The sequence below is a fragment of the Gouania willdenowi genome, chromosome 19 (assembly GCF_900634775.1).
Source record: "Gouania willdenowi chromosome 19, fGouWil2.1, whole genome shotgun sequence".
Lineage (NCBI taxonomy): Eukaryota > Metazoa > Chordata > Actinopteri > Blenniiformes > Gobiesocidae > Gouania > Gouania willdenowi.
The window spans coordinates 21,087,634-21,102,126 of record NC_041062.1 but is presented as its reverse complement, the minus strand read 5'-3'; the positions used below and the strand labels follow the sequence as shown (position 1 = coordinate 21,102,126).

Below are 14,493 nucleotides of genomic sequence, written 5' to 3'. Positions count from 1 at the left end.
ACACGTTCCATGGCACATAAAAGGCAATGTCTTCCTCACCTGCATTTTACACAAACATAAACACTGGGTAATGTTGATAAACTAAGGGCGATTGAGGCCTTAGTTTGGAAATTGTTTCACACCATGCTTTGTGACAGCTTTGTGGGAACTACTTTGATGTGTATTTTTTTAATCTTCCATCCACATTAGAATTAGTGTTAAAACAGAATTATTTAAATGGTTCGCTTGGTGTTGTTGTTGCACTGCTGCAAAATGAGCTCTTTTGACTTGTTTACAGCGTACATGTAGTGACCCTTAACTGTTAAAGGGTCAGACAAAATGCATGCTACGAATGCTAGATACTAACATTAGCTGAGTTTCTATTACCCTGGGAAATGCATAAAATCTAAATAGCGCAATAAAAGCTGGTAATGGAAAGACCTGAATTTTGAAAAACACGCAAATTGCTAAAAAGTTTTAAGCTTTCAGAAGGTTTTTCAGATGTTTTGATTACAAAATGTATCGCAAAAGTGCTATGGAAACACTTTTTCCGCAATTACACGTCACAGAATGTGACGCACATGGTCACATGACCACTTCTCTCTGAGAAAACATGGCATGTTAACATTTCTTTGCATTATACTTAAAAAAAAATTACTGCCACATTAAACAACAAGGAATGCAGCATGTTCTAAAGAGGTTTGGATCGTCCGTCTTTCTGCAGCGAAGTCTCGCAGGATGAGATTTCACGGGAGTTACGAGGCTACAAAACAACCTTCAATGGAAAAATATACTTTGTCAAAACTTTAGAAATATTGCTTATATTTAAAGGAAAACTGAACAGAAAACCGTATGAATGTTGGTGGTGGTCAGAGGCCGTAGGCACGAAATGGCAGCCACGCTTTTATCAGTATGCTTCAGGGCAGCTGTGGCTACATTGTAGCTTACCACCACTGGTATGACTGTTGGGAATGAATAATGGTTTCTGTACGTGCTTTGAGTCTCCTTGAAAAAAGCGCTATATATATCTAAATTATTATTATTATAATCACTATAATTGAAACACAAAAGGACACATGCCATTGGAATGGCAACAGAGATGTCACTGGCTCTCCTCAGCAGCCAATCAGAAGAGTTGGCATGTTGACATGCTTGCGTTTCTTCACTGCATTTTATTAAAAATAATAATTCCTTCAGCCACGTTGACTCTAATCTTGAACATTTGGACTTAGAAAAAAAACACCAACTTTCCAAAATAATGTAAAAAAAAAAAAGAAGTATGGACTTGATTGCTAATTTAGGTTAAATCAACTCTGTAGTTGGTCTAAACCTCATTAGCTGCTACTACTACTTGTTCGGCGCCACTTGCATTTTAAGTTTGTATTATTTTATCAATTGTCATTGTGATCACAATATTTTATGTTAACATAGCATAACATAACATAGTTGATATATTTATATTTTATTTTATTTATTTCAGTATAAATAATAATAAATCACTGAATAAATAATGATAAATCAGTGAATGACTGAATGTGTATTGTGTATTGTTTTTTGAAACTGTGACATATTTCTAGAAGTTTAGGATTCAACTTATGTGTTTGGATAAGGAAAAAAATCATCATAATCGTCACTGTAGAATTGCAATACTAAAATTACTAGGTCGACTAGGGGAGTGGTGGCCAAGTGGTTAAGGACGCTGGCCTTGTAATCAGAGAGTTCCCGGTTCAAGCCTCACCTGGGCCATCAAAACAGCTCCCCAGGCGCCGCTGTTCCCCAGTTGGCAGCCATGGTTTGTGAATTTCTCCATTGTGAGATCAATAAAGTATTTAAAATTAAAGTATATAAAAATAAAGTATATAAAATTAAAAAAAAAGATTAAAATTAAAACTAGTGTCCCACTGGTATGTGAGTGTGAATGAGCTGATATTGTAAAGCGCTTTGAGACTAGTTTCAAGATTGTAGCGTTGTATAAATCTGCGGGGTCTTTGCAGGGTCTCTCCGGGCAGTGTCTGCTTGTGGGGTGTGGGGGTTTACATTATATTTCACTAGAAGTTTGGACTCGGTTACAATTACAATTTGCACCACATGTACTGATAATATTGTAAAAGAGACTCCCAGAAAAAAGCTATTCAAACACAGTTTATTTTTATTTGCTTTTTTTCTTCCTTGCTTGTCCTTGTTTATTTAATAAACAATATAAAAAACCTGCAACATTTTCCTTCTCTTTCCACGACACCATGGGCGTTTTACACAAACACAGATAGAAAAATGTAGCCATTCATCACTTTAATGCACATATTTTATTAAACAAATCTGTTCCATTGTTGTTCAACGAATAAGTCTGCTTATTCATTGATTTTTAAATTACATTTACAAATGTTCGTAAAAGCTCCATGTTCCATAATTCCAGACAGCTGAAAAAAATGACATCATGGCCCAGTCCGCCTCCTTGTAAATGAACCACATCAGACTGGCTTCATTCACAGGCTTTACACGCGGTAGACGTGTCAGGAGTTTGGATGGGAGAATACCTAGAATACCTAAGTCACCTAGCAACAGCCCCTCACATATGGCATTTTACACATCAGACACTTGCACCATGCACACACACTGTTCTTCTGTTGTCGTCGTCATAAAAATCCAATGGAGTTAGCAGAAAACAAGGCTTCATCCTGGTCTCATTTGTATGAATTGTGCATACAGTAATACATCTTTATCCACTCACTCTGGTGTTTGTGCTCTGCTGAGGAAAGACCCTTTCAATCCTGTCTAATGTCCTGATGTCTTATTGGTTGAAATTGGGTCACTGTGAAGTGCTTGCAATCCTTGGCTCATCCCTGCCATGTTCTCCTTGTCTGAGCAGATGGAGCGTGGCTCATGTAATCTCCTGCCTCCTGTGGAGCTGCGAGTGCTTTGTAATTATAGCTTACCTTTACGGCAGCTGCCAATAAAAGCCTTTTCTCTCTTCATTAATGCACTTCAAACAGTAGCATACCAGCGTTTTAAGTGATGTGTTTAATTTTTAGTTATGCTACACACAATTACGTGTGTAGCATAACGTTCCCATTATTTGGCCGGTGTGAGTGGAACTGTGTTGTGCTGTGGAACGACACGGATTGTGATTTCCAACTTCTATTGGTGGTTTATTCTCTGTGTAGCACTGAATTTCCGTACTCCGGTTTAACAGTAAGTTTGTGCACAGCTTTAATCCTGCTTCAGACAGATGGACAGCAGGATAGAAATCCAATATTAATCGTTGGTTGATGAGAGTGTAGCACAATGTTGGTTTGTGCTGAGTGATCAACCGATTACAGTCAGAGGTTTGTGGTGCACAGATCAGTTCAAAATAGATATGTTAGAGGGAGGTGTGGTCTATGTCAGTATGGTGGGTGGGACCTGAATTCACATTTCCAGCCACATTAAAGGGCAAAGCCTGGCTTATAGGGACAGCATGCAAGTACTACCTCTAAAAATAGTTTAGTTTATGTTAAAGAAGGAGAAAATTACAGCGGCTTTAAAAGCAAAAACACTTGAAATACGTATTTGAATATTTGGAAAATATATAATGCCCAGTTTTTTTTAATATACTTGACTCAACTGTTGAACTAATAGTAGGTATTAAGGATGTACCCATCGATCGGCCGGCCGATTTCTGTTGTTTTGGGGGATCGGCAATCGACCGATCTTTACATATGAAACCGATGTTTTCCGCTGATCTTTTCTACCTACGCTAACGTCTCTAAGTCCGTCATAAAGTCAGCCACTGTCCTCCTCTGCTGTGAGATGACTGACAGACCCACCCACCAGGTCATGTGTGCATGTGCACCTCTGCTACACAGAATAACAACAGTCACCTGGAGCACGGTTAGCTTAGCATGTTCACAGTTTGACAGTAGTACACAAAAAAAGAGAGCAATTTAAGGATCGCAATTTGTAATTCCTCTAACGCGGAAATAAGTCCTGGTGGAGCTGCAAACAAAACGCTGCCTCACTCACGAAGACACCACCACACTGCTGAGTGTGGAGCATTTGAAGCTAGAAATCAAGCTAATGCTAAAGCTAACGGAGAAAACAGCAGTGGAGTGCTGTTAGTACTTATGAGCAGTGAAAAGAGCAAAGATGCTATGAAGAAAACGATGGAGTTCATGGATTTTGACATGAATAAAAAGCTTCCACTAATGAACAAGTGACTGTAATAAGTGTGAGAACAACTAACCTGTGTCATGTTTATTGTCATTACACGTTGACTTATGAAAATGTTACACATGATGCACTTTATCATTTTTTTAGAATGTTTGACTTTTAGGAGTTTTTATCTTATAAACTGTTATTTATATTATTATATTATATATATTTATATTTTTACATTTAAATATCTGCAAAGCTGCTGCATTTGGACTTTTTTAAAATTATTTTCACTACAAGGAAACCTTAAAACTCAGGACACTTTATTGGTCGTTTAAGATGTTATTAGTTTGTCCTGTAGATTATTATTTTATCATCTCTGCCAAACCCTGTGATTTTTTTTATGCATTTGTTCAACAAAAAAAAACTGCTGTGCACTATATTTTTGGCAATGAGCTCCAAACAGATCTGCAGTGTAACCTGATGGACAAGTTTAGTTTGTTTTTAAAATGTGAAAAATGAAAGAAAAAAGTGACATAATTTAGTATTTTGGACAGCAATGTTCTAAACTTTTAATTGATATTTGAGATGACTACCTCATGTGCAGTTAAAACAGCAAGTTTGTATTGTTTTGTGGATATTGTTCAATGTTTTACAATAAAATAAGATTGGAATATTCAAGGTGTATGCTCGTAAAAAAAAAAAAAAAAAAAAAAAAACAGGATTGACAAAAATCGGAATCGGCAAGTCAGGCTTTTAAAAAAAAAATCAGTGATCGGCCAGAAAATTGCAATCCACCCTTAGTAGGTATGCATATTTACTTTAATCAACTGAAAATTGACTTACAGTACAAAGAAGAGAGGCACATTATATACTTCTACACTCTGCTTCATGCTTGCTGCATTGGTAAAATGAGTTATCTTAGTGATCTGCTTCACAGTGACCACAGCCTGTATAAATACGGGGGCTTTTACACCAGCTTCATTTGGTTCACTACAACTGAATCTGAGTTATTTACCTCTGATCACTGGTGTGCACCAAAGAAGCAATCTCTGCTTTGAAAATGGAAGTCTGGGTTCACATGCCAACAACGTAGTGAATTATGTAACAGTTAATTCAGCCATGGTTTGTCATCTTAGTTACCATAGCAGCACATCATCTTTCTCTGCACCAAGTCAGTAGTGTGTCGATTGTCCAACTGTTTCCTGTAAATTAATGACGTCTAATTGCTTTTGTATCGCTGGCAAATAGGAACAACGCAAAAAATAAGTGGTGAAAATCAAAATACAAGGGCACTACAGCATGTAATAGAAACGTTGACGTTCTTTTTCTCCTCCACATAAACAACAAACCAGCTAAATGGTTCTGGACTCCATTCTGGGCCCTCCGCGGCACACCTCATAATGTGGAGGCTGCTACATATAATTTCATTTATCTGTTTATAACCTTTTTTTTTTTTTTACCACGTTCATTCTATTGAGATCAACAGATCCCTTTTAACAAAGTCTTGGCCAAGAGAGGAGCAGCACGGTTAAGTCATTTCCAGCCTAAACCATACCTTTCAAGTCTCCCGTTTTTGGCCGGGAAACTATCATATTTTATGCCATCCTCCCATATTAGTATTCTCCTTTCTAAGCTGAACGCTGTTGCTAGGCTTGCGAGAACTGTCACCTGCAGTTGCCTGGGTGGCAGTTCTTACATTGGAAAATGGGACAGAGAATTGACCTTCCTAAAGAGCGGCAGGATGGGACACAGTTATGCGTTCTGTAAGATTTGTAACTGAGATTTTAGTGTCTACCACGGGGGAAGGAGCGACATGAGTCGACATGAAAAATCTACAAGCTCCACAAATATTCACTCCTTTAAAAAAGTGTTAAAGGATGTAAAGTCTGCATCAAATCTGTATAATAAGTCATTAGTAAAAAAAAATTAAATAAAAGCCTTCTGTGGACAGGTGTTAATTTACAGAGAACCACATGAGTGAGCATGATAAATTAAAAGAAAATATGTAATGAAAATAAGATTTAAATGTCTAGCTTAAAGACAGGTAACATGAAATTAATGGTAAATATATAATGTGTTGACTTATATGAACTGTGAGTTTAGTGGTTGGATGCCAGAAAATTTCCCATATTTTCAAATCCAGAACTTGACAGGTATGGCCTAAACTAACACAGTGACTGAATACAGCGGACTTACAAAGTTCCTCCTCTCTGTTCAGCCTATTTATCCACCTCCACCTCTTTTTTTTATCCACCCTACCCGAGTGCTGATTTCATGTTTTAGATAATGACCAGGAGCAGGTACCAGCCCTAACAATCCTATTCCATAATGTTTCACTCACAAATAACTTGAAAAAGACAGTAGCCTATGTTCAACAGCAGTGATAGCACCGCAAAACAGAGACAAACTACCTTATGTCAATTAAAATGATGTAAGTGCACATGACATGCACTCACTAAATGCAAAAAATTGGCAATTCATGGTTTGTTTTTCTTATCTTATTTTAATAAGGACAAAGTATCCAATGTTCTTTAGAGCACAGACTCTTAATTGATCCCACCCTTAGATTTATATTATCAATCATGAAAGGTCCTGCAGTTTTACAAGCAGAGCATTGTGAAATACAAGTGAGGCAATATGAGGCTCACAAGGACATTTGTTCATCATCTACGTGTGTAAATCAGCACACCCAACAAAAGCAACATCTAACAAGGCCTCAGTCTAAGGAATAAACAAACAACGTGCTTCCAGAAGAAACTTGGAGCCAGATATATGATATATATTATATATAATCTATACAGCTATACTATGGCTGAACGATTAATTGCATTTGCAATAATATCGCAATATGATAAAATTAGATTTTCTAACCGCAAAGGCTGCGATTTTGGAAAAAAAAAAGTTATGGCCACGTGAGTTGCGAGTGAAGCAGCGCAAAGCAGGTGGATGGACCTGTGCTTTAACCTGTTGCACAGCCTCACGTCAGTTGTGTGGAATTATTTTGGCTATAAAAAAGAAGATGCTGCGCTAAGTGACGCGGCCCGCTCCGAGGGCCACGACCCGGGTACCCATCAGCAGGCCTCTCTCCCTCCCTCCTCCACGTCAATTTTGGTTCTTGGTATCACAAACTGAGTTTACCTAGTACTGAGATCGATTATGAGCATATAGGCCAGGGCTCGAGACTGCGACTAAATTGGTCGCATATGCGACTATTTTTTCAGTGTGTGCAAATTAAAATTTCATGTGATCGCATCTGTGCGAGTAGGGTGACCTTATTTTGAAAATCCAAAAGGAGGAAACTTCCTCATCCTGTTGAGTCTTGAGTCTTCCTCCTGTGAATCACAGTTTGACATGGACATTCCACGCTCTGCCATGTCCCCAAACACGCAGTTGCTGCGTTACCAACACTGGGGAAAGACACGGTCCGTGCTGCATTCACAGACACTGGGGACAGGCGTCCGGGCACGCGGATCAACAGCGCGCAGAGAGGGTGCGACGAGCGGCCATGGGGCAGGCGGGGGGTGTTGGGATTTAGCGTGCTGAGCTCACCGAGCATAGTGACAGAGCACATGTGGGGCGCCCAGCGCGCAGCGCATACACGATTCCATATCAAAGAGGAGGACCTCATCGGAATCAGCATGGAGGGGTCAGAGCTGATGGACAATGATGCCAGGCCAGATGTTCAACTGTGGTTCTCCCAGGGCATGGGGTCTGCAACCTGCAGTTCTGGAGCCTAATTTGGCTCTTTGCTTCTTATGCAATGGCTCCCTATAGCTTTAAAAAAAAAAATTGTTGAAATAAATAGTTGTTTTTTTAACAGAGGCTATTAATGATTAATGACAAATAAAATCAAGATATAACAATTTGTTCACCTAAAATAAATCACGTTGTGCAATGACTCAGCACCTTCCTACTTCATTTCCTGCAACATCTACAGACAATCAACTATCCTGCACCTGTGGCTTAAATCTCTGTTTTAAATCCCTGGTAAGATAACTAAACCAACAAAAATACTTTTCTGAAAGAAAATAAAGATTTTAATTGTGTGGGGACAAATTCATTTAAGTTAAATATGGGTTAGGATTGCATGCGCGCGTATATGCTCATAATGAATCTCAGTACGAGGTAAACTCAGTCTGTGACGCCGGATCCCCCTCAATGTTGTGGCAGCCACTGCTATTCGTGAGAGGGGTATGGATGAAATGCAGAGGAAATAGTTTCACTGTGGTGTGATCAATAAGGTTAGTGTGTTGTGTGCTGCTGTTATTAATTGTATATAATTTTTTTATTAGTGTTCAAAAAGAATAATAAGAACATACACTTGTTTATTTTTTGGTCATTGGGACTTTGATTTACCTAAAAAATGTGTAATTTGTTTAAGCACATATTCGTTCTCCTTAATTTTTCTGCACATTTTTTTTCTGTTTGGCAGAATTTTGTTAAATTGTCGTGGTGAACGCTTACAAGACTGCAAGTCAAAGTATTAAAGTTTACAATTGTAATTGAATTCGATAAATAAACTGTATTTAATATTAATTCATGCTTCATTTTCTTTTATCTTAACATAAGCCTAGCCTATAAGAAAGAACAGTTTATGTGTAATACTACATCTGATATTGTTTATTGGAACACATTACATTGATTTATTGCTTATGTTTGTTGAAAAATACATAAGAGGACTTTAAAAAAATAATTGCAAATTAAATCGCAATCGCAATATTAAGGAAAAAAATCGCAATTAGATTATTTTTGAAAATAGTTCAGCCGTAATCTATGAATCGATTTTCAATACTTCCATCCAATTTAGTAATTGTTATAAAACTGTGACTTAAAATTCTAGGTATTTTGACAAAAAAAACATTTATTTTGAAGCTTACATGGAGCCGATGCAGCACTTTTTAAAGTGAAGTAAGCTCCTCTCTCGGTCGTTTTAACACAAATTTCACCTACTGAGTTCTGTCACAGCTGAGGCTTAGCAGTACTATCTTTATGAAGACCGGAGGAAGGAGTATTAGAATAATTTATTCAAGAAGAAATTAAAGTATGAGTTAGCACCCCCTTGTTAGCCTGAAAGACTCCTAACAAAAGATTTGCTGCAGTTTGGGTTCTCCACCTGAAGGCATCTGATTGGTTCTTTCCAATCTTACAGAATGGCAGGGATTGAGTTTTTACGGGTTTCCAGCTGTTACAAAGTTCTGAGTCTTTTATTACGTTTTCTAAATACCGTTGACTACTCCTAGTATGGAAGGACATTTTCACCCAGAATAACAAAACGTGTTTCTGATGATAAAAGTTTATCTTTTCCTATAGCGATACAGGTTAATGAATGTTTCAAGCAGAATGTCTTTTCATAGAAGAAGATGGTAATAAAAACATAGTATGTCAAAAAAGGTGAAAAGGTTCTTCCACATCTTGCTTATGTATTCTTTACTTTTTAACTGGGTCCCAGTTAACATATCTTTTGACTACTTCACTTTTTCCAGACATTGGACACCAGACTATCAGAATATACGTTCAGTATGTACGCTGGAAGCTTTATCTTTGGCCAAAATTTACCTTTGGTACAAATATGTCAAAGTTAAAACTAAAGCTCCAGAAAATGAGTTAACACCAACGTTGGTTTATAACCACTGGTAAAAAATTGACATATCTCAAAGGCGGCTGTGTGAAGCATTAACTTGAAATAATCTTCTTCTCTCTGACACATGCATGCATTCATTCATATTTTTCTGCCGTCTTATCCAAACTGACTTTTAAGAGAACATGAAGACGTATGAGGAAATGAATGTGGGTTGGAACAGAGGGTGTAGGCGGGGACTGAGTGCTGTTATGTAGCGAGAAATAACTGAGGGGCAGAAAAAAAGCAGGATTGACCCAGTAAGAGAGTGGGGTGCGTGTCATACACTTACAGAGCGTATGAGAGAGAGAAAGTGAGAGACAGAACCAGCTCTGCCTGTGTTGCTCCCTCCCTGTCTCCCTCCCTTACTCTCTCCCTCATTGCGTCAGCAGCACTTAAAATGTCGGCTGTGGAGCTCGTCCTCTACCATATGGCCAACTGAACATTTTTTTTTTTACCTCAAGGAATCTGCTTTCTATCTTTGATCTCTTTCGTTTTTGTCCTAACCGTGGGTAACTATCCTTCCCTTGTTTTTGGAAGCTAACTAGCTACAAAGCTGCTGCTGATTCGTTGTTTCTAGAAGGAGGAAAACGGTAAAAAAAAACCTTTTCTTAAACCACCATGGCTTATTTTTTGTTTGTTGCACAAGCGTTGTTGAGCAGGATTTTTGACTCCAGAAAAAATGTATTGCGATACATGGCTTCTAACGGGCAATGCCTTGCGGTTGTCCTAATCTCTGCTCCAGAGTCTGTTGGAGATGTGCCTGCGGTGTACTGCCCTATGATATTGAATTATTGCTTGTAATCTTTTGAAGTGATTGTGTCTGAGCATTGAGCATCAGTAGAGCTTTATAAAATGTGTTAGTCATTCTGCACTGAACAGTCTAAGTGGTTATTATTGTGTCTTACCTCTATGACAGCAGCATAAAGGATCTCACAGCCAGCAGTGTTATTAAAACACTTGTATGTTTGCATAATGTCAAATACAAATCCACTTTTTTATGGAGCTACCTGTTGTATGATGTAGTACACTTTCTTTTACAGCTTCTGACAAACATTGATCATGAGCATGCTTAAAAGGCAATTCTTTGACGTCATTCATTTTAAGTAACACCAAATATTCATACTCTAGCACACTGATTATGAAATGAACCACGAGATTAACCTGCCCACGCAGAAGCTGATGTGATCCTCTTGTATTAAAGTGTATAAAACACTGCCTGCTTTGTGCTCGGCAGGACAAATGGGCTGATGTTGACAAACTGGGAGCTTTAATCTGCAGAAGTAAACTATGGAGGAGTTTTTTTTATAAGCTTTATATTTAAAATGAAGTCTGAAGGAACCAATATGTTACATAATGCTAGCAACTGGACCCAAAGCTAAAGTGTTTGGTAGAAGTGAAATAGATGTAGTATCTGTGTGGGTGGTGCCTTACCAATACAACTTCAACAGACTTCTTGAGCTTACGGTTGCGAAGTTTTTTTTAACAAACGATAGCCCCTATAATTCTGTGCCTGGAATGTACTGAGCTATGTATGCAGTTCTGACTGCTGCACTGAGTTTTGTGGCATTTTATTCTGAAATTAATATTTAAAAAGAGAAAAAAAGGCTGTACCGACTATACACAAAGGCTGGATAGAGACTGCTGAAGGAGTACTTTTACTTTGAATGCAGTTTCACTGAACTTTTTTTATCACCACGTATGCTAATGCCATGGAGTATTCCCCATCTAACAGGTTAGCAATATACAGCTATAAAAACAGCTTACTTTGTCAGCATGTTGCTCTTGTCTGTGAATTCTAGAATGAGGCACAGGGTAAAACATGGCAAACTCTGAATTGTATGCCGTTCCATTGTTTAAAAGGAAAGAACATATAATGGAGATTTTCAAAAGGGTTGGGTTTTCTTGGATGATCTATTCAATTTTGGATTTAGCACACAAACTGACTCACTTCCAATAATCAAATGAGTGTTCTGTTTAGTGAGTGAGGAGCATAAAGACTTGCCAAAAAGACATTAACACATTTTAGCAACTCCTTTGGACTAGGCCTGGGGAATATACTGGAATTTCTATTTTGGCGATATATCGCCTATAACGATATATTTTCTAATGTACAAATATCTTTCCACTCTATATGACAATATTAAAGCATTTTACATTCCAACTTATACTTGATCAAGCTTTCACTTTTGGCAATAAATTTATCTCGTCCTAATCAAATGTATTTGGGTCTCGACTCATTCAGAGAAAATGTTGAGGCTGTTTACTTGTAGGTCAACATTGTTGAAAAAAGTCAAAAACGAATCGTCCCCATGCTAAAGCTCAACCTAGAGAACCATCTGTTAGTTAGGCCTTGCTCCAAAAAAGCAATAAAACAACAAAGCAGTGAATGATTTACATACATAAACACAAGAGGCACAAGGTAATACATTCATGTAATAGTAGATTACCATAAGTACAGTAAGTCGTAGCCCTATATGAACCCCAACAAGTGAGAGCTCCATATATGCCAAATAAAAATGTTACAATAACAAAAAGGCAAGCACATTTTTTGTGAAAAATAAACAAATAAAAAGTGTCATAAGCAATCTAAAAAAAAAAAGAGTTAACTTCCTGATTATAATAGTCTGAGACTTTGGACTTAGTGTAGTGTACCACCATATCTTGTTGTTCTGTAATGGAAGTAATTCATTTGTGGAGCAGAGGTAAAAATAAAGAAAGACCATTGATGTTTTGGTAAATTGTTAATAACAGCATCAAATTATCATTGCGCAGAAATCCAGCAGAGGATCATTCTAAGTTTAGGTTCGTCAAAGCAAGGTACTCACTTCTGCATGTTTTCTAACAATAATAATGCATTTTATTTGTAGTGTACTTTACATCATGAATCTCAAAGTGCTAAAAACAACAATAAAAAATGACAACAATATAAAAACAGCAATAAAAATCAATACTTTTGTCAGTGGGTCAAAGAGGCTGAACCTTATCTGTGCTTAACAGTTTCCCTCTCACTGAGTTAGAGATGGCACACAGCCTGCAGACTTGAACCAGAAGGTCCAGAAAAATATGGATGTGATCTTTGGAGCAGCAGGCGCTGAATTTGAGTTCAGCACATTTAATGTTCAATAGGAAATAGACTTACCTCGTATATTAGGGGTACATCAGTATTCTCAAGTCTTTAAAGTGTCACTCACATTCACCCATATATATACACACCAATGGTAGCTCAGGGCCATGCAAGCTACAGTCCTCTATCAAGAGCAATATTAGGTTGAGTGTGTTGGAAAAGCATAGCCTGGTATTGAACTTGCATGGCAGCTCTGTCCTATTAGTGTGTGAATGTGAGTGTGAATGAAGTGATGTTGTAAAGAACTTTAGGAATACTTAGGTACTGGGCGGACGTTGCGCACAACGGATTCTGCACGGACTGTCCGCTCTCCTCAGAGCTTATATACCTGGGCTAACCACCGCGTAGTACTTTCCACTAAAATCCTACATGTCCCATGATTCTTAGCACTTCTCTGCAGTCCTTGTTCTCCTGTAACGTGTTTTAAAGGAGTCGCTTGTTTGCCAGTCTCTCCTCTAAGCTCGTCTTCATCTCTCCTCCTCTGTTTCACCAGGCGGTGAAATGCAGGTCAGTGTTACATTTAATGCGGGTCGATACAATGTCGAGCATTGTTTTGTGTGACACCAACTATGCAGAGAAGTTCTCGCGGGTGTCCGCCCGAGTATGTTTGAGCCTTAAGGGTCCCAAATTTCATGTGGCCACTCAAAGAAAATATTTGCTGACCTCCAATTTAAACTTAATTTCAACTTAGATGTCAGGCTCTCTGCATATCTACTGTGTTTTCAAGCGTATCGGCTTCTGTTTCTTAATTTAAATTTGAGGATGTGGACAATGAAGAAATGTAAGTTTCTGCACTGGAAACGATGAGCGATGGACACCCCGGACCCTCTGGCTGGTAGAGAAACTCACAGTAAGGAGCACTGATGGACAGAGAGCAGCAGCCTGGCTAGAGTAAAAACTAATCATAAAAAGATGTAAATGGACTGAAATGCAGATGTGAGGAGGTGACCTATAGTGTAGATGAAAACTCATCAGTTGAACTGGAGTAGCAGTGTGCCTTTTTGCACGTTCTGATTGGCTGAGTCATGTGAAGGCCTAGAGCCCCCTTCATCTGCAAATAAAAGAGGTTCTCTATTGATTCAGAGAGGCAGGATCAAAAAACAAGACTCTATAGTGACACGACAACTGTTACGGTAACTGCAGTCAACAGCCAAGCTGGTACAGGAGTGCATGTGAAGTCTTCATTGCAGTGCAGCTGATTGTCATGGTGCCAGCGTCAAGCCATGTTTTTCAGTCGGCTGTCTGTCTTGTTTTAAGTTTAGGTGTCTGAATAGGTGGTCTGGTGTGGATGAGAGAGCTTGGTCACTGTGGTGTGTGTGGATCCTGGTTTTTGTGTATGTGTGTTTCCCTATCTGTGCACGTCTCCCTGTTGGTTTATGTGTTCTGGTCCGTTTTTGGTCTGTGTGTCTGCCTGTCCATCGTTGCATGTCTCAATGTTCTGTCTCTTGTCTCTTCCCTGTGTGTGTGGCTCTGTGTCGTGTGTGGATGCTCTGTGCTGTGACAATGTTCGTGCGTTTGTTTTCTAGAACGCACGGTTGGGCGGTGTTTGCATTCTGTGGTCGAAGGTGTAGCATTGTGTGAAGGTTATACTTGTGTATGTGCGGTAGGTTAGAAGTGTGTGTTGATTTGGGGTCTATTT

The 14,493-nt window shown here is 38.5% G+C and overlaps 1 protein-coding gene across 2 annotated transcripts in view; it reads left to right on the top strand.

The window, feature by feature from the left end:
- jmjd1cb (jumonji domain containing 1Cb) overlaps positions 1 to 14,493 on the top strand; it is a 144,986-nt gene that overhangs the window by 78,581 nt on the left and 51,912 nt on the right. The window contains exon 1 of one of the 2 annotated variants that reach the window (XM_028475533.1): positions 9,991 to 10,320. The exons of the other annotated variant lie outside the window; for it this stretch is intronic. The gene's annotated coding sequence lies outside the window, so the exon portion shown is untranslated. Of the gene's footprint in view, positions 1 to 9,990; positions 10,321 to 14,493 lie in introns of those variants that run through there. 2 annotated transcript variants of the gene reach the window in all.